The sequence below is a fragment of the Hylaeus volcanicus genome, chromosome 7 (assembly GCF_026283585.1).
Source record: "Hylaeus volcanicus isolate JK05 chromosome 7, UHH_iyHylVolc1.0_haploid, whole genome shotgun sequence".
Lineage (NCBI taxonomy): Eukaryota > Metazoa > Arthropoda > Insecta > Hymenoptera > Colletidae > Hylaeus > Hylaeus volcanicus.
In genome coordinates this window covers 3,387,426-3,407,363 of record NC_071982.1, presented here as the reverse complement: position 1 = coordinate 3,407,363, position 19,938 = coordinate 3,387,426, and the positions used below count along the sequence as shown (strand labels likewise).

At 45.0% G+C, this 19,938-nt stretch overlaps 1 protein-coding gene across 3 annotated transcripts in view; it reads right to left on the bottom strand.

Moving 5' to 3' along the window:
• Positions 1-19,938, bottom strand: part of LOC128879462 (protein artichoke-like) — a 193,803-nt gene that overhangs the window by 63,943 nt on the left and 109,922 nt on the right. The window contains exon 1 of one of the 3 annotated variants that reach the window (XM_054128621.1): positions 4,045-4,124. The exons of the other annotated variants lie outside the window; for them this stretch is intronic. The gene's annotated coding sequence lies outside the window, so the exon portion shown is untranslated. Of the gene's footprint in view, positions 1-4,044; positions 4,125-19,938 lie in introns of those variants that run through there. 3 annotated transcript variants of the gene reach the window in all.

Sequence of the window (19,938 nt, the reverse complement as noted above, 5' to 3'; positions counted from 1 at the left end):
TATTAGACACTCGTGGTACTAGGCACTCGTTGTATTAGGCACTTGTGCTACTAAGCTCTCATGGTGCTAGAAACATGTGGCACTCAGTGCTCGCGGCACGAAGTACAATAAAGACGCAATTATGATTACTATTAATGTTCCGCACGATTTTACCGCAATTCGACGATAAGCCGCCGTCATATCGGTAAACAGGGAACACCGATATCCTGATTGTCGTATCCAATTTGCCCCGCGTGCGAAACGTCCCCCCTGAGAGCGTCATCCCTTCGCTCTCTTCGTTTCACCGCGTACACGCGGGACGCCTCGGTGGACGATTTCGCGCGGCGGATTTTATGCGCGGCCCGAATCCAATTACCCCGAATAATTTATCGACGAATCACAGACGTTAATGACATCGGGCCGAATTAGGCGTGCTTTCGAAAAGAGCGGACGATCAGAGCCGGGAGAACGGCTCGCCGTCGTCAATTAGTATTCGCCGCGCGGATAAAGTTCGCGTTTTTACGTTCGAGGGGAACGCTCGATTATTCGCGCGGCGCTCGATGCATATTTTCGACCGATCGTTCTCGCGATTCTGATTGCTTTTCGACCCGGGCTGACTCGCGTTACATTCGTTCCCTGTTGTCACGCTTCTCGCGTCGATCGAACCTTTAAATATTCGCTCGCAATTTTAAATTTCTTTAACGAAAATTCGTTTTACCGTTGTAACGTTATTTTCAAACGGATCATTCGTTGTACCAGAGGAATTATATTATAATATTCGATCTGTGATTAATGTCGTATTTTTTAAACATTGGACCTCTACTTTTGGTCACAGACACGTTTCACTACCCACGTGTCCCTGAAACTTCGGCATCGTTTCAGGAATGAATCAGACAAGTGCGCAAGAAGTTTGCCAGGAATGAGGAAGCGATCGTTCAACGTCGTCGACAGCGGGGGTCGCAAAAACCATGCCCGGGATGCATTTCACGCGTGAAACTGGAACCGTTTCGATCTCGTTTCGGGGAGACCTGGTCGTATTCCCTAGGGAGATCGTTCTAAGTGGGTCCAAAATTGCTGCAGACGCCGACGCCTAGTGAAGCATTAGCTGCTATTTATCAGTTAACTTTCCGTTCTGGCGGACACAACCTCCGGAATACCGCTTAGTCAGGAAGTACAAGTGGTCGGGGCGGCTCGACGTAGGGGCGGAAGGGGTTGGGGTAAGGATCGTGCTCGGTAGGAAACTTCCCTGTTCGAGGGAGATATATCTTTGGCCTTCTTTCGTTTGACATCGCCGCGAAGGGCCGTGTTCGAAAAGTTTTAATGATTTCTGGCTCTGCCATCCGTCAGAACGGTGCTCCAGAGAACTGATGGAATTTTGGAAAACAAACGAAGGGATTTCTTTCAATCTGTTGCCTCTCTTGGTCCCGATGCAACCTGATCGTCGTTATCGAACAGTGAAACATTTCGATAAAAATTGTTATGGCAGTTCTGCTACAACAAAACTTTTACTGCTGACTCCTATCATTTCTTTGGTTCACTTTGTAAACTCTACTGTTTACATTTCTGGTTATGTTGTTTAATTAATAAAATACCCTACTATAATCGTTGCTATTTACTTTTTATTTATCTTGATCGTATCTGGACGCAACGAAATATTTCATGGCCGGACTACATCGAAGGCTGACTTTTATCAACCGTATCAAATGTCGATGGCTGAAAGTGCAGGACTGATAAATATTTCAATTTTTTCGTCACCCCCGAAGTACCTCGGGGAATTCAAATTGATTTTTTGAATGCCTCGCTCCCCCAGGAGACGCGAGGTAGCCAGTGAAGCGTGTCAGTGATTTTTAGCGATTTTATCACACAAGCGCTGTTTATTAATGAAACTCGATTTCTCCCGCGCCCCGGCTGCATCACTTTTTACAGCGCGACACCCTCGCTTCACATGTTCGATTTCATAAACGTCGAACGACGTTTTTATCGCGCGTCAACTCGGCCTTCAGTCTTTTCGAAATGTTGTTTCGTATCAGAAGTTGAAGGATCGAAGTTTTTATTTTAATACTAAAGTATAGTTTTCTGCTTTAAAAATAATACGAGAACGATTCGTGTAATAATTTATAAAACTTAAAGACTTTAATTCAAAATATATTTTAAATTCCAAGGAATATTAATATCGTTTCCATTTTCTCGCGGCCAACATGAACATAAAAAAATATTTCCTGACCGCTTGTTATGTACCCCATAAACAAACAAGGCATAGAGTATAGCCACAAAAAATTCCCGAAGATACCATCCGTTTCGGCACCGCTAAGTTGGCATTAGCCCTTAATTGGGTCCTGAAACAAGGATACCCACGTGACGTCCAACGTGTCAATTAACTGGCTAATTAAAAGGGTTACGCGATACGATCAACTTTATCCCGAAGGTTGTTGAAAAACGCGATAAAGGGGTGCTTGAAACGATCACGAAGCCTCGTTTTTAATTCGCCGGTTTCGCCGGTCGCTTTTGTTCCCTGGAACTCGGCTCGACCTGCTAACGAACTTTCCCGTCGCGTTGAAAATGTTATCAGTCGGCGGGCGTGCCGCTTCAACTCGTCCCGTAATGTCGTAAAGTAACTTCGAGCCATATTGTCGCTGGGACGCTTTTATGGTTAATAGCGTGTCATTTAATTATCATAAACGCGCGGGCGGGCGAGCCGAGCGAGGAACTTTTGTTTCGAACGCCGCGACAATGTGAGCGTCGTTCAATGAATCGTCTGCGCATTAACGATACATGGCGGGACGCTCACGGTGAAAACGTTACACGTGAACGTGCAACTTCTCTTGTGTTTCCCCACCGCCGTTTCATACCTTTTTCATTTTTGACCGCGTGGAAATATCGTACAGATAACGTCGCGGAACAGAACACCTCTGTCCAAGGTTATCTAGAGGTTGTTAGCTACCTTGAACCTTGATCCCTAGACGAGGATAACATTCTAAGAATAGACTAGAATTTTCTAATTACAGAACGATGTAAATACAAACGGAGTGCCTTATTTTTCTACGTACTTTTCTTCGGCAGAAATACAGTTTCTTCATCAGATAGGAAGCTTTCTAATCCCCTTAGGAAAAGAAGCAGTCTAGTAACTTTCAATGCTTCCTTCAGTGTACCACCCACACGTTACTGACATTCGAAGAATTCATCTCAAGTCGAAATGCAAATAACCTCGAAGTCTCAGAAGGTACGTCCTCGACTGACCACTCCATCAATCATAATATTCCAACCAACGCATCCCAAACCACCCTTCACCGTCGATCACAAAAAGTCTCCTCTCAAGTGGACCATCCCATCGGCAAAAACGCCATTGTTTCATGGGCCATCGACGAAGCGTTGTATCATACTTGGACGTACCCCGAAACGCGTGCAACTCTGAACGCAGACACGGCTAACAGCATTAGCACCCTTCCCCAGGACCCGGGGTCCTTTGAGGGCGGCGTGGCGGCCGAATACCAATCAGTTATGTCAATTGGCCCCAACAAAGTAATGAATGGTAATTGCGAGCCGCCATACGTTCGTCCCGCGTCGCGGCGTCTCCGCCCCGGTCCCGGCGTGTCCCGTTGTCCATCCGTCACGAGTCCATCCATCCCTTCATCGATTTTAAATCGTCTAACTGGATTCAGGCGCGGGCCAGCCGGTCAAAGGGGGTTGGTAATCATCGTCGAGTCCGCGCAGACACATCGACGTTCCCCACAAACCGTCCGGGGAAAGTTTCTCTCGACGAGTGGACCCTAGGAACTGTCTGGCATGTAGCCTGTCGGAGGGTTTCCGCTGAACTTTTTCGCCCTCCGTTCGAGTCGGGGGTTTTATTCCGTTGGAAACTCGTTTAAATATCGGTTAAGGCAGTGACTGGCTGCGAGGGTTGTTCGACGGAGACACGGAGGTAGGGGTAGATTGCGCTAGGGAGTCTTATGATGATGTGGAAATTAGGGTTCGCGGAGGATGTACATCAAGGAGCCACTTTGGCCCCTAGAGGGGCTAAAGGTTTGGCTAGGAAATGATGAGTTCTGAGATGATCGATGCAATTACCTCTGCCGCGAGTCCCGGGGTACGGAGTTCCGTCGAGCGAAGTCTTATCTACGGGTAGATAGGTCTGGAAGCGAGTTAGGTAGCGCTGTAGTTTGGTATTCGATGGCCACCGTGTCTTACACCTCCGCGTATGTTGTCGCGCGTGTTTAGAATTTTGAAGTATCCGACAGGTACCGGAGCGTTTCGTCAATTAATTCATAATGGCGGGCGTTTTTTCAACTCGTTGGACTAATGATTCAAGGTACTTTGAAGGCCCCAGCCCTGAAACAATTAAAGACAAAAAGAATGGCCGACCACGCTGGTCTCGTTATTCTCGCATCGCGCTCCATGCTTTGCGAAACTGTGGAACGTGCAGTGTGTGCCAGATATGAGCGAAACCATGGGTGCACCTCTGTCTACCTGTTATCTGCTAATTACGCAAGGTAATTACGCATCTTGCATGACCACCGGTCGCGTGGCTTGGGAAAAGTGGGATTCCGGCCAGGCGATTACGCTCGGTGTTTTCATGCAAGGCCATGTTTTATTGTCGCTGGCGGACAAGAGAAAAGGGGAGAGTGTTTTTATTATCAGACTCGACGGAACATTTTCTCATCTCGATCCTGGCCTGTCCATTTCATTTATCTTGAAAATTATTTATTCCGTAGATTATTCGACAGCTTAACAGTTGATAATTAATAGTGTAGGAGTCTACGCGACCAATCCCGTAGCCTACGTTTCGTGTTCTTATTTGACTCATTGTTGGGTATGGGAGGCGCGGATACTACACTTGGCTATCCTGAATTAACATTCATTCGCCCTCGAATGTCCGTTTTCTCGGGTTTCGCGTCTCAACAACAATGCGCGCCGCACCCTCTTTCGCGAGTGTACTCCCCTCTCTCTTTCTCTCTCGGGTTTCGCGTCTCAACAACAATGCGCGCCGCGCCCTCTTTCGCGAGTGTACTCCCCTCTCTCTTTCTCTCTCGGGTTTCGCGTCTCAACAACAATGCGCGCCGCACCCTCTTTCGCGAGTGTACTCCCCTCTCTCTTTCTGGAACGTTGTTCTCTCTCGACGCCTCATTGTTGCCCACTCCACCGTCAACACATCACCGTCCTTTGCGTGGCATTGTTGTTCATCGTCACTCATCGTCACTGGCCGGTCCTCTGCCGCTGTAACCCCCCATCCCGGACGAGCCCCCATATGTAGGAGTCTAAACGAAAAATAAGGCACGGGGATTCGAAGCCACGATCCTCGGATCCACAGTCGACCGCTTTACTTACGCGACCAATTCCGTATCCTACGTTTCGTGTTGTTGTTTTGACTCCTTATTGTTGGGTATGGGAGGCGCGGATACTACAATAGCTCTTGCCAATGAACCTTAAATACAAGCTTTCATTGACTATCAGCTCACAATGTTCTTTTGCTAGCGCGAGTGTCCATTCCTCGGTTATGTAATTCGTGTCACATGAATAGCGTCACGTGATCCGCGATCGATGCGCCCTTTTTTCCGTCCGGCTCACGTTTCCCGCGATCTTCAAAGACGCTACGAAGTCACATTGTTGTTAACAATGTTCTTGATAGACACCCCTTAAGGTCTCGGGACCGTTCCAACGCTGGTTCAATTACCTCCGGCTTTTTGTAGCTTCTTTGTCGCTGGAAACCGGCCACTGTAATTACGTGGAGGAACTCATAGCTTAGCGTGGGTAATTAATGGACCGCGGAGGAACGGGCTAATAATTGTTTACCAGCCTCGACAAGTCGCGCCGTTAATTTTCCGCGGCAGTTCCATCGCGGCGGTTTTTCCTCGCAGGATTTTTTTCCCCCGACCGAAGCCGCGGTGATTGCTTTTGGGATTCGGTGTTGGATGCTGCGTACGCGAGAAGCGAAAGGGATTTGAGTTTCCTCTCCCCGAACGAGATAATTGAATCCAACTAGCGAAGCTTTCGTTTTTCGAACAAAAACTGTATCTCCGAGCACGGGTCTCTGTTCCGTGCGCTATGGAGTAACGGGGAGGGGGAAGGTGCGGCGATTTCGGAAGGCGACCCGTTGCAAATCCTCGATAAATCGTTACAACGATTAACACGTCACTTCTATTAACAATTTCCACCTGAATCGAATTCCTCCAGCTCCTCCACATCCGATCAAACCGTCCTCAACAATTACCTGGCAACACGATTCCGATTAACGACCAGATTCCAATTAATCCTATCCACGAAAATTACAGAATCGAATTAAATTGCTGTTTACATGGATCGCGTTCTTCCGTATACAGCTGTTTATGATCGAAATCACCGATTCAACGTCGCGTCGGGCACGCAGTGGAACAGGACTGGCCGGTACGCGCCAGACGTTGACAAACATCGATTTCACTATGGCTAGAGATTGAAATTCACCGATACAATTCGCTGTTTACCCGCCTCCGCCGGGTCGTTCTCGACCGCTTTCGGGGGCTCTAGTGTCTCCATTCTTTGTGGCCGCGTCGTCTTACGAGGCGACTCCATCGGGGAGTGTTGATGTACCCACCTCGTTTGCTGCCACCTCGAAAGGCATCGAGGCGATAATGCGCCACCTGAGCACCACGAGTCTCGTGATTGCTTGCGGGTCCTCGATTTACCGATCGACCCTTGTTGTACGGTTCTTTAAGCTCGGTTTAATGCTCTCCATTAGCCGATAACTGGGGATCCTTTGGTTTTGTGTAACGCCGCTCGTTAGAATGCCCCCGTCACGTCTTCGACAAATTAACGGGAGCTCGAACACCTTGGCGAGCTGTTTGAGAATTTATTGCGAGGAAACGGTACGGTCAATTCAGCTGAGATTTTTATCAGGCATTTAATATGCTTTCGCGATACAGGAAATATTTTCTTTAAGATTATCCTATGAATAATTTTTATGGTATTGTTAGTTGAAAAAGCGAAGCAGTGTTCTAACAGCAAGATGGATATTTTTACTATAAATTGAATCGACTCAACAAACCAACGTTATTTATAACCGTCAGGTGATCCTCTATAAAACACCGTGTGAGATCATTTCAGAATTTTCAAAAGTAACCGAATGGTAGCCTTTTAAAGATACACACAACCCTTATGGAGCGAGACACGAGTAACTCAATTTTCAGAGTATGCAAGAACAGAACGAAAATCAAGAGCATTCTCTTGAATTCGAAAATGTGAAATCTTATTCCGTGCTCGCCGAAATTATCGCCAGCGTGCTTGTGCCCCTTCCGCAAACAACGAGAGTCAACAACAAAGCGCTGCGGATCCCAGAACTCCACTAATTAATTCTTCGTTCATATTGCGTAAACACACGCTCCTAGGCTCAGCGAAATTTTAATGAGCGTTAAAGTCGAACCAGTACGCTTACTTGGTAAGCAGACGCGAAAAATCGAAAGCGCCAGTTTTTCAGGCGATGGTGGCTGTGAATTCACGGGCTGTCTCGAATCGAATTACGCGATCAAAAAGAAATGATGCTTCTATTGGGAAATGTTTCGATGCCTACCGAATTTTTAAATAATATAGAACTTTTGACAGAATCAAAGGCGGGGCCTCAGCGTCAGTAGACGGGGTGTTGGCGTCAGTGGGCAGGGCCCTGCGTGAATAAGAGGCGTCTGACAGTGTCCGAAAACTGTCGACGATGAATCAGATCGAATCAGTAAAGAAGCCAGCAACTAAAACTTCATATTCCCGTCATAAATTCCTGTCGGGAATGTTGTTTCACGAATCTACGTCTCCACTCGGTAACGCGGTTTCAGCAGTTCTGTAATCACGATCTCGCCTATATTTGTAATCGTACATTAATTATTATTATTACTATATCCGGTTTAATCCCGATGATGAACGCCGTTTCCGATGCGGAAATAACAAATTTCAAAATTACGAGATATACATATATGGCCAGTTGGCGATGCTCTCTCATTCGTGTTAGATGATGCGTTTCGTGCGACAAAATCAATATTTTGAGTACAGGGAAAACATGCAAATATTCCAATTCAACGCATAGCAGAACGTAATCTCGATGATATTATACGTTATCGATTTTTGAAAATGGTATCTGTAACGTTACAAGCTCGCCAACTCTCTATTTGCATAAAAATATATGATTACGCGTTACCGATCCTGTTTCCGAGCTCGACGAATATTTTCCGCCATTTTGTCGAGATCGAACTTTCACAGCATAGAGCACGATAGAATTTTCATCAAGCCGCTGGAATGCACACGCGTGAAAATAGATGTCAACCAATGATTTCGAAAGTGCCGATGAGCCCAAGGCCATTTGAAGGTCATAGTACTTCATATCAGGGTGATATGAGACGGGAATATAGGGTGCATTAAAAAGAATATCGATATCACTGAATATTGACAATCGTTGAAGTAGACAATAATTTTATCGAGGGTTTATTATTAAATAAGAACGAAATCGTTACTATTCTGGTGTACCTTGATCTGGAAAGTGGTCGCCAGGAGTAGGTGGACGAAATATATTTGATAAAATAAGAAGATATGGAGGGAACGCTCGTGGCGCAGCGAGTTGCGTGCTCGGCTGCTGCGGAGAAAGAGGGTCGTCGGTGGGTTCGGATCCCGCTGGGAGCTAGAAATTTTTCTTGGATATTCTGAAAGCTAGTCCGACTGCAATTTTTGCCAAGAAGTGTAAAAACGTATATTCCTGACTCTCGCTGGAGGTTGGAATTACTGTTATCCTTTCCGCGGAATACGATTGGTTCGGCATATCTGATAACGTGGTCGTAAATATTGACGCGAAATTCTTTTCGAAATTATCTAGTCGAATCGATAGACCGCCTCGAAATCGAATCGAAGTCCCAAACTCCAACTTCGGCTCGCATTTTGAAGTACGTCCCGCGGTGATCCACCTTCCTCAGCATCCGCTAGGCGTGAGTTACAAGTTTCAAAGCGGATCCCAAGTACCCAGACCAGGTTTGACTTTCGAAGCGGTTCGCCTAAGCGCAAGCTGTCTGGAGGGCTTTTCTGCCATCTTCGCTCATCCTTCGGTACACTTTGGCGTCGTTCCGCAAAAACTGTGCTCATTATTGAGCCCTCTCCACGGCACCCCCGATTTCTTTCCCGTTCTCGACATTTCTGTAGCCAGAAGCGCCAACGTTTCGCGCGCAATCCGGGACCATCAGCGTTTCCATTTCTCCGTTCCCGTTTCGTGGCATGCGCGTTCGTAATTCCGATGTACAAACAAACCTCGAACACGCATCCATCATCGCCATCATAACCACTTTCTTCCACTTTCTTCCCCTCCCTTTCTCCGCGTCCCGTTGCGTCCGTTAGTAACAGAGAGCAGAAACGTCTGGAGAGCGTTCGTGCGTTTTTCATGCAGCTCGTGCAGAGTGTGGCGTGTTCTTAAAAGCAGGAACTTTCCTCCGCGGCATTGATTGGCAGCGTGTCGGAAGGAATTGTCGACGGGCGAGGACCCAGCACCCCCGCCCCCTCCATTTTCTTTTCTCTCTTCAGCCCTCCGGCCAACACACGGCCCACCCTCCAACGGTGCGATTACCATTTTATCGGGTCTGATTTGCGAGCACTTTACACGAACCCTGTTACTCGACGGTGGATTGCCCCGACGAACGGGGGGTGCACTTACCACCAGCATCGTCGCTCTTTCGAGGGTTTTAGCCGGGTACCAGGTGCCGCGTATGCGTGCCTCTCGCTGATACACACGTGTCGAAGTGTACACAGGGTGGTCCATCTCGCAGGGAATATTTCTCTCGCGGAGCCGAGACATTTGGGCCAGCTGGTTTGGATCTGGGCCAAGTCTAGCTTATGCCCGAAATATTTACACATTTTTTTTTGTAAATAGTAAGTTAATTTTTCTTCGGACCGGACTTTGCGAAGATACTGTGGAGGAATTCGTAAATGAAAGCGTGGAGGAGAAAGTCATTACAGAAATTGTTAAATTTTCTATTACTGAAAGACTACGAAAGTTATTTGCTGTTACAAAAACATAATCTCGACGAAATAAATGCTGATACCGATACAAACTTGCTATTTTACAGAGCGCAGAGGTTTCGGACAGGTAAAATAGTGTCACGTAACCTCGGCGTTATTAAAACTTAACCTCATTTACATCGCCATTTCTCGAGTCCGTAGCCTGCGGCAATTGAATTTCCTATCACGCCAAACAGACCCCCGGGTACTTCCGTTCACTGTTTAACATTCATTCGTACCAATCCAGTGTATTACTTCCCCGCTGCAACGCGGCTGAATAAAATCAATGTTTACGGAACGCGACGAGCGGTTCCAGAGTTACGAGATCGCCCTGTATCTATAGTCACGAGCGCCAGCGGCGTGTACCTAGCCCTTGGCCATTAAAAGAGAAGAATGGCGACTTGCTACATTTAACCTCATCGCGCCCCGCGGTATCGTTTTCGATGCACAACGCTTGTAGTGCCGGCACAAAGTGTAGCACAATTTATATTGTTATTGCAACATCAATTGTCTGCTTTCCATTCAAGAATTATGTTTCAAGATTGGCACGCCACTTGTTGCCACTTGATTATAGTGGCGAACACTTAATTATAGACAAAATATTCTGATGTATATTAAACAAAAATGAAGTTTGGCGTAGATTATCGTTAATGTCTATTTTCACTTGCCATATTTCGGCGAATGTACTATAAGATATGTTGTAATTATAGTTTATTATAATTAGAGAGTACACGATATCAATGCAATAAAGGAATACGTGCGACGACGCGATGACCGTTCGCTCGCGGTCAATCAACCGAACTAATTAATCAAACAAAAAACAATCGTTCGGCTCGCGAGTCATCCACCGAACGAGGCGTCGATCGATATGGCTGCTTTACGATCGAAACTAAACGGCCGAAATACTCTATTTCCAACAAGATAGATAGTTGTGTCTGAGAGGACGTAACAGTATTGCGGGCAACGAAGTACGTTAAAATATGGGGGAATATATTCCAGTATCACAGGAAAAAATTTGAAATTATTGCCTACGGTAGTTCTTGATCAAACAATTCAATAAAGACAACCTCATTTTATCGCTTGCGAATGAGAATACCCTCTTAAGCGAATGAGCACTGTTCGCGCGAGTAGCTCGAACGGTACTCGTTTCACGAGAGCTACAGTCGATTTTATGGCACCCTTTCCTGTTCAACCGGTGCTCCTCGATGTTCGAAATTTAGAATGAAGAGATTGGATGTGTTAACACTCGCCACGTCGAAACGAGAGCGCTCGATTAAACGGAGAACGGACCGTCACCTTTTCATGGATTTCTCGCTATTGACGAAAGTCCGCAGAGCGGAATTGTTCGAGAATTTTGCGACCCATTCACGCAGAAGTAAAGCCGAACTATTTGGGTACCCTTGCTTAATTTTAAAATCGAATACGTAATTACTAATTATATTCGCAATTGGAAACTGGACACGTTATTAAACACTCTGTAATATCAAAATGAGGGGCGGAAATTCATTTGAAGACAGGACTATTAACTTACAAGCTGAGGTTACTATGTGGTTGAGGACTAGTGTGTTTCGTCCTGGGCCTGGTAGTGGACTCGTCAGTAAAGTTAGCTAGCAGGCCCGTGCCTTAAACGCCGCCATGTTTGGAGATTAATCGAAAATGGTTATACAGGAACGACGGACCCAACACTTGCGAGAAAAGCCATGTCCATCTAGCGGCGAAGACACGAGTTGCCACCACAAGCGAGTCAACCGATTCCAGACCCGGGCCGCCAAGTAACTTAAAAGCGGCACTGTTGAAGAAACTTGAGGGGCAGAGAAGGCAGCAAAGTTTCGACGCAAATGCATCTCAGGTTTGTTTTCGCTGCGACAAGATAAATACCCACGTGAGCCTCGAAGGGAGCCCCAATTTGTCTAAGTAAGTACCAGAAAGGGATGTAATATCGCGTTACGCTTGACTAGTGTAATCAGAATGCGAATATAAACGCGTCCTACATTGCGGCAAACGTCGCGTAATATTGTGAAATCTCAGTGAGGAGGAGTTTCGGAATTTCCCAACAGCGTTAATCCAGGAGCGTTTGAATCGACTGGAAACTTCTCGCGGCAACTGTTCCGCGGAATCCATTGCGAAATTCGAGAGCAGCCGGTACACGTAAGGAGCGGGACGCGCAACGTCGGCCTCGGTTGCAAGTTGGACAAGTTCTATCGGCAGTCAGCTTAACGCGTGCATCTATATGCGGGGGCGCATGCAACGCGTCACCGTGAGACCCGAGTTGCACGCGCGTGTTGCGGGCACGGTTCGAGACCGTTGCAGATCGACCCGGGGGCTATGACAGTCGCCGTCAAATTGCTCGCGACGCGAAACAGGCGTGGCACCGACTCGGTTAGCTGTAACTAATTCCTTGATAATTGGACGCCTCGAAATCCCGCAACGACCGTTCCCACTGCAACGGAATCGCTGTTTAAGGGATCTGTCTGGCTTCGAGCGTTCACTGTTGGACAGGGCTCGTGGTACTTTTTCCAGAAAATCGACGTGCCAGCTATGAACGATAAAGCTGCTAAATATGGACATAAAATACACCACGATTCTCACTCGTTACTCTGCCCGAATGGGTCAAGCCACGTCAACTCTTTGCGGTCGTATTCAATTTAGACATAGCTGTCGCACTGGTCGGAATTAATTTCCGAAGAACGAGCAGCGATACATAATATGCGAGATTGTGAAGGATAAACAAGATTTATTAATTTCTTTTGGGAACTTTAGATATAAAATTATTGTAAAATATTATTTGAAATTCTACGAAGTAACTTCGACTATTTAGTATTTATTGCAATTCTACAGAAAACGTAACAATATTCAATATTTTTGAGTTTGAAAAATTGAACATATTAACGTAGCCTCGATTACTAAAATGTATGATAACTGAATCACTGTTTGCGTGTTCAACTGGACTGGTCTAAAGATCCAATAAAAATAACAAGTTCACCGGCAGCCTTTATCATTAGAAAGGTAACGAAGGTTCATCGACAGTCTTATCGTGACCCTTAATTCGATAGAGTTCAATTTTTCCCCGATGGACCTCTGGCCTGAATTTTCGACGATAAATTCGATCCTCCTTCGGCTGCAGCAAGTCCAAAGGTTTCATTTGTTCGAAGGTTTCATTCCTTGAAGATAGCAAACGTAGGTGGCGTAGAGGGAGACGAAGAAAAGGTAATCGAAATTGATTTTGTTGGGGGTAATTGAAATAAACCACGATCGAAGGCCGCGCAAAGGAATTCTAGGATCGATGTTGCTTTTGCTGCTAATTCTATTCTCCCATGAACACATTGTTCACGGTAACGGTATTATTTTATTACGAAACAAGTCAGGGTATCGCGGTTCCCTTTGAAGCAAACCGTCTGTGCTCGATAATGATGTTAATACTGCAACGATCTTGGAGACGGGACTCCTAGCGAAATCTCCGAGGAATTGAGCAGCCGGAAAGCAATCTTCTTTTCGACTTTTCTTCTCTCGAGATGTATTCGGATTTATGAAACTTGCAGCGTATGTCTCATAAACCTCGACCTCGCGGAAACTCTGATTTGTTATCTGAGAGGACGAAATTCGTATAAGGAAAGTAAGCACCAGAAAACTTGTGCAAATAAATAGAAAATGAAACTACTGATTCTGAGCGAGGCTTGAGATCCTCGAAAAGCAATTACTCCTAGTCCTAAAATGGCAGTCTAATTGGGAAATGCGGTTTCTTACAATTTTGTTTGCAATGAAAAGTAACTGGATCAAACTGAAAATTGGTGGAAATGTAGCTCGTTGAATGTAGTTTAACGGAGTATTTTTTATTTTTTAAGATAACATCTCGGGTGATAATTTTATTAACTCAAAGCACGAGACAAAAATGTATTTTTTTTCGAAACGCCAGAATTTTGTGAAATTTCAAAAATATTCAGATTACCTACATTGACGTTATAAAGTGCAACCTGGCAAATACAAAACCATTGGATTTTTTAAACATACCTCAATTTGTGCGAAGATATCCCACCCACCACGAAGGCACTGCTTTGTTATTTAAATAGCAATACCATCAAAATTATTAACTTTTTCAACCTAAATAAACTATTTCCTGTCTTGCGACAGCATGCTAAAAAAAAACGCTTAAAATCTCAAAAGAATCGATCGTGCCGTTATCGTCAAATAAATTCGCCAACAGCGCTTACCTTTAAAAACCGACTATCCTCTTAATTCGACCCGAATTCTGGGGATCCAACCGAGCTTTTTCGTTCAGTTATCCGGTGCTCGGGGTGTCTGCGCTGGAGGGAAAATTTTCATCAGAGCAAAAGATTGCCCCCGACCGTGGTCCATGGGTCTCGACTTCTGGACCCAGGGTAACCCGATCAGAGGCAATCGGAAGAGGCGTTTATCAAGGCGAATTGCTTCCAATTGGGACGGAACGAGCCGGCAGAGAAACAGGTCTCCTCCTTATCTAAGCGGGGAATTTCCGAGCCACTTGATACAAATGGGGCCGTGGTTTCTGTCAGAATTTCGTGAAAGTGAGAGAGAGGCCGGCCCGTGACCAGGGTCAACGTACGCCAACAGTTCCGCCGGACGAGACTCTTGGACCGGCAGGAAGTGTTCAGCGACGAAACGAGGCTAATGCGTCTAGCGCACGTGCGCCACGTGTAAGGTTTATGCCCCGTGCATAAGTATGACACACCTACTTGTCAATTTCGCACGGGCTGTCGGCACCTAAAGCGTTTGAGTGCAGACCTTTCGCCTCTACGCGTCCAAGAAAAGGTTTTTTACTACCTTCTCTCTGCATTTCTAATTAGCCCTCCAACCCCTACGCTGAAAGCGAGTTGACCGTCTATTTTGAGTAGTCGTCATTCCAAATCGGGGTCGATTATTTTCGAAGCGCTATGTTTAACCCATCCACTGATAAGTTTAGTGCCTCTCGAGTCACGAATTATTGCAAGAAAAGAACATGAATTTTATTTTTGAACTACAAATTTAATATCACTTTTTAAAACGCTTTAAATTTGCCCGACAGTGACTGGGTCAATTGAAATCTATTCGATACCGTTTCTCATCCTCGAGAAATATTTTAAAACTATTTTGCGAGTGCATATAGCGAAATCGTATCTTCTATATCTTACGCGAAACGATGACAAGACATTCGAGCATTTCTTTTCGTTCAACTGTCACTATGTGATTTTGACAATGATTGAAGTACAAGCAAAGTGCATTAGCACGTAATCCAGTAATACATTGAGTCATTCGGTAATTAAAGCGACGACTTATGGAGGCCGCACCTGGCCGCCATAGCGTTCAGTCACGCTTCGCTTATGTAAGCAGCAGCTTTAAATAATCGCGAAATTATTTCGCTGATCGATCATCGGATCCCTGGAAGTTACTGCGGTCTGTCGCGATTCAGGTCACTTCGGTTGCAACGTTTCCAGCCCCGACCATTTTATTCGGGACGGCTCGGGGCATTACTGCGGGATACACGGTTCCCAAGTCGATGAAATGTCGGTAATTTCCGGCCACTATTGACCCTTATGTTTCTGCCGATGGTATGTTTACAAGAACGCCGGAAGCCTGCCTCGGAGGAGCTTACGGGATTCCGAAAATTGAACCGCGGAATTCGGCCGTTCCCGAACATAAAATGGGACGACGAGAATCCGAGGAAATGCTTGGAATCGAGTTAATTACTCATGCGTGATATTTAATTGTTCATTTTTATCGCGAAGTCTTTGCGAGACACTGTTCGCGAAGTCGTCGAGAAACGAGGAAATGCGGGCAGAGTTACTGGAAAGCCAGGAAGTTTAATGATATTTAAATCTTTTTCGTCCCAGTGAATTGTAATACTTTTCACTGAACCGCCGCGACTACCTTTTCTCGAGCGCTTTTTTTCCGGCTGGATCTCCACTTTTTCCCCTCAATGTTCCAGAGTTCCTATTCCTGGACATCCAGGACTCGGAAAGTTTCCCAGAATTTTTTGATGTTCGCTCTTCTTTTTCCTCCGGGACTATATTGTTGTTTCGCCGCTGTGCTCGGCAATGGTAACACAACATGTCTCACTACATGTAGCTGTTATTATTCGAGTGTATATACTCTTCCAATTCTTTTTTCCAGTCTTGTACTTGTACCTTTTGCTACGTTGCTGCCAGCAGTTGAGGGAATTGAAGAGGAATATGTGAATTACATTTTGAACATCCTTCGAGACTCGAACCCTGGTTGTTCCGTTAGCAAGCAAGTACACTACCTACTTGACCAAATGAACACCACGGATATATTCTATTTTTATTGTAGATACTCTTTGAGCTCGTGAGGGAATTGAGATTTTGCCATGGGCGCCAAGATTTATTATTTTGATAACAAAAAGTGATACTAAATTTTAAAAAGAAAATTTACGATCTTCTTTCGCAATAATTCGTGACTCAAAGGGCTTATCTATCGAATAATTGCAATCAATTTGAACTACCTGAATGGGTTAATTAAAGGAAAACTATGTTTGATGTAAGGAAACATTCAACTGGTATCAGAGGTTTCACGCACAACAATTCCGAATGATCGAGAACCGTTCGCGATGGACGAGTGGGAAAATAAACGATCGACGACTTGAAAAGGAGCACGAACGCGTGAAAGTGATAGGGGATTATCCGCTGCGTTGAAACGCGAGAACGAGATCACTAGGCGTAATACAGTATAATCTCAATCGATCCCACGAAAGCGGTCTATAATTCAGGATCCGAAATCGCGCAGTCAGCCCTAACACAATAACACCGTGGTGAGAGGGAGGAGCGAATAACCCGGCACCTATTAAACTCTCCGGCGAAAACGCGCGAACGCAGCGTTTATATTTTCCCCACAGCACGGAATATTCATAATTCCGAACGGTTTCAACCGTCGGCCGAGAAATTATTTACAACTCAAATTGCTCGACCGCGCACCATCCGCGGAGAGGTATTATCTCGCGGCCAAATTGGCCGCCATGGGAGTAGCGTTTAAGGGGTATATCGAGAGAACAGTCGAGGGTTTTCGTTCCCCTCGCGGGAGACGTTCTGTTCCATCGGGCGAATTACGAGACGAGTGAATAGGCCATGGAATTGTCAAACGCACCTTCGGCCCCATGCACTTCCAGGATATCGATTATGAGAAATCCTCGTTGCTCCTGACGTTTGGTACTCGTAGTCCCGTGTAATAAAACATGCTCTTATACTTGTCTGGTATGGGAATTATTGTTTGAACGCGACAAATATTTTGGTATTCACCTGAGCGATAAATGAATAGAGCTTTACCGTCGCTTATGGTAGTGGGAGAGTAAAAGCAGAAAGATTTGTGTCGATAACTCGGTAAGTATAGCTCATACTGGAATTTTGCACGAAATAAATGAGTTTCCGAATTAAATTTCCAATCAGATTTGTTCTATACCTTTTTGTCGTAAATGAAACAGCTACAGAGATATCATGCATTCTATGATTGACACCATTGTGGGGCATTAAGAATAAGAAGATAATTATCTCGATTACTATTGTTTCTACGGCAAATTTTGTACAACAAAAAAGATCTAAAATTTGCTTCTCTATGACTTTAGTCATCAGTACTTTTTACGTAAATGCATTGGTAAGCGATATAATCTATATTCCATGGTTAGTGTTCCACGAGCTAGCCTGTAAATATGCTCCGAATGTAATGAAAATATTTTCAATCATTGATTTTATGCAAAAATCACGGAGGAAGCATTTAAATAGAGTCTGTGCAGCTGAGCAAGCGAAAATGTGCTATGGATTCAATCAAGCATCGTTGAGGGGTTAATCCAAATGCCATCCATCGATATCAGCAAGTCAATTACACAAATTTAATTTACACGGTCGTATTTGAAGCAATGGGTCGAATGGAATTTAATGTCGATCGCGTGTTTTCTCGTCTTTCAGTTCGCAATCTCGTTTTGACATAAATTCAATTTGTTCATCGTAAGTCGGTGTCATCGATTATGACTTATTCTTTTCGTAGCGGCGTTTTCCAATACTATATCCGCGACGACTATTCGCGCCACCATCTTAAACTTGTTAAATTCAATTTTCGACGACAAACAATGTATATAGACTTTAACGGGTGGAAATTCAATTTACAGACTAAACAAGTTTACGATGTCTTAAACAATTTAAATCTCAACTCTCAAGTCGGGGCATAACAATTTTATTTTATGCAAATAGAATGCCGCAGAGCTCCGCGTCTAGTAGTTTTTGTTATCATTCCCTGTCAGATTTTCAAACAAGTGACAACGTTCGCGACGGTCGGAGTTCTCGTAACGAATGGCGGACACAATTGAACATTTGCATAAATCGGACACGAGAGAGCGTAATTCATGGGATATGACGTCGCAGTTAAGACGACTGACAAAATAAAAGAAAAAAAAAGAATTTTTACTTTCTTCCGACAAAGTCCCATGAATTATGCAGCAATCGAATCGCGAATTCATGAAATTCAGATGTGTTTATGTGGCAGAATTACGTATTAAATTTCACTTATTCCATTATTAATATTCCGCGGCATGCGGCGGGACGGTTGAAGGATCCCGCACGATTTGAATAATTTTAGAATGCCCCTCGATCCCGCATAATTTCCAGCATGCTTTTCCGATTAAATTGACATTCCGCAGGTGCTCGTTGCATAACCGGTTTACGTCATTAAGAAATGTTTCACGACGGGCGATAAATTTTCCATCGATCCAGGAATATACCTCGGGAAAACTCGTTGCAATTTGTCGCGTTACATTCAGCCTCGGGATTGGGTGAAATTGTCAGAAGGTATTTGCATCCGGAAGGCATTCTTAAATTATTTCAATTTTCCACCGAGGAACGAAGAGCAATATCTATTAAGGCGGAGTTGCTTTAGAAGACTCGGGAATCTTTTTCGGAATTTTTCATGATAATAACGTGCGACGTATTTCTAAAGTATTACAAATATAATTCAAAGGTTCGTTAATTACTTGCGAGTAGATGGAAAATGGACTGGCTGTCCAATGTTACTCACGTGTGGTCTCTCCCTTCCTTAGCATGTACCCCTCCTTTATTTTCGCAACCGATATTGCGCAACTGAACCAGCAAAATAAACGACAGAAACAGATGTAAACCGATTGAGTATCTCTAGAAGCTTAAACGAAATCAATTTACCTTTAACGATTACGAGAAGCTCGTAATACTTATTCAGCCCTAGTTTCTTCGGATGTATAAACATACCCGGAACCAATACAAAAATTTAATATATCCTCACGATGATAACATTAAACGTACTATTTCTTTGCTATAAAATACAGCTAAAAATACATCTCGCATATTATTTACATATTCCCGAATCGAAGGAACTCTAGTCGCAGTCAGTTATATTCGCCGTTCAAAGTTCATGGCTTCCCCTACCACACTCGCCACCTTGTCGCCCCACAAACGTCTCCCCAGGTTTCCCCGAGCAACGGCTACAATGCAGCGCAGCTGAACCAACGAAATAAACTAACAAAACAGAAACAAACCGACCGAGGACCTCCGCCCTACTATTAAATCAAAAGAGCGACGAGGGTGGGGGTGTAGACGTTTGATCGTCGTTAACGAGGTACAAACGAGTCGTGCAAACAACTGGGCTGAGGCGACAGGACGCGGAAAACAATGACTGCCGTCAGGTTGGCGCTTACTTTTCAGCCAATTCGAGCGAACCAGTCCTCCCACGGGGACGACAACTTTCCGGATAAATCAAATATGTAGCGGGTGCGCGAAGGGGTTGGGGTCGCCGACACGGAGGGTGGAATCCCCTCGTCGAGGCTTCCGCGCGAACTGTCTACACCTCGAGCCTGGAAACGCGATAATGTCGCGCGTAATTAATTCGACCCGGGGTTGCGTTATATGCATTCTGTCGATCGGGTGGAAGGGATGAGGTGGGATCGATTTGGCTCGCGTCGGTTCGCTGGATCCGTGGAATATAGATTTT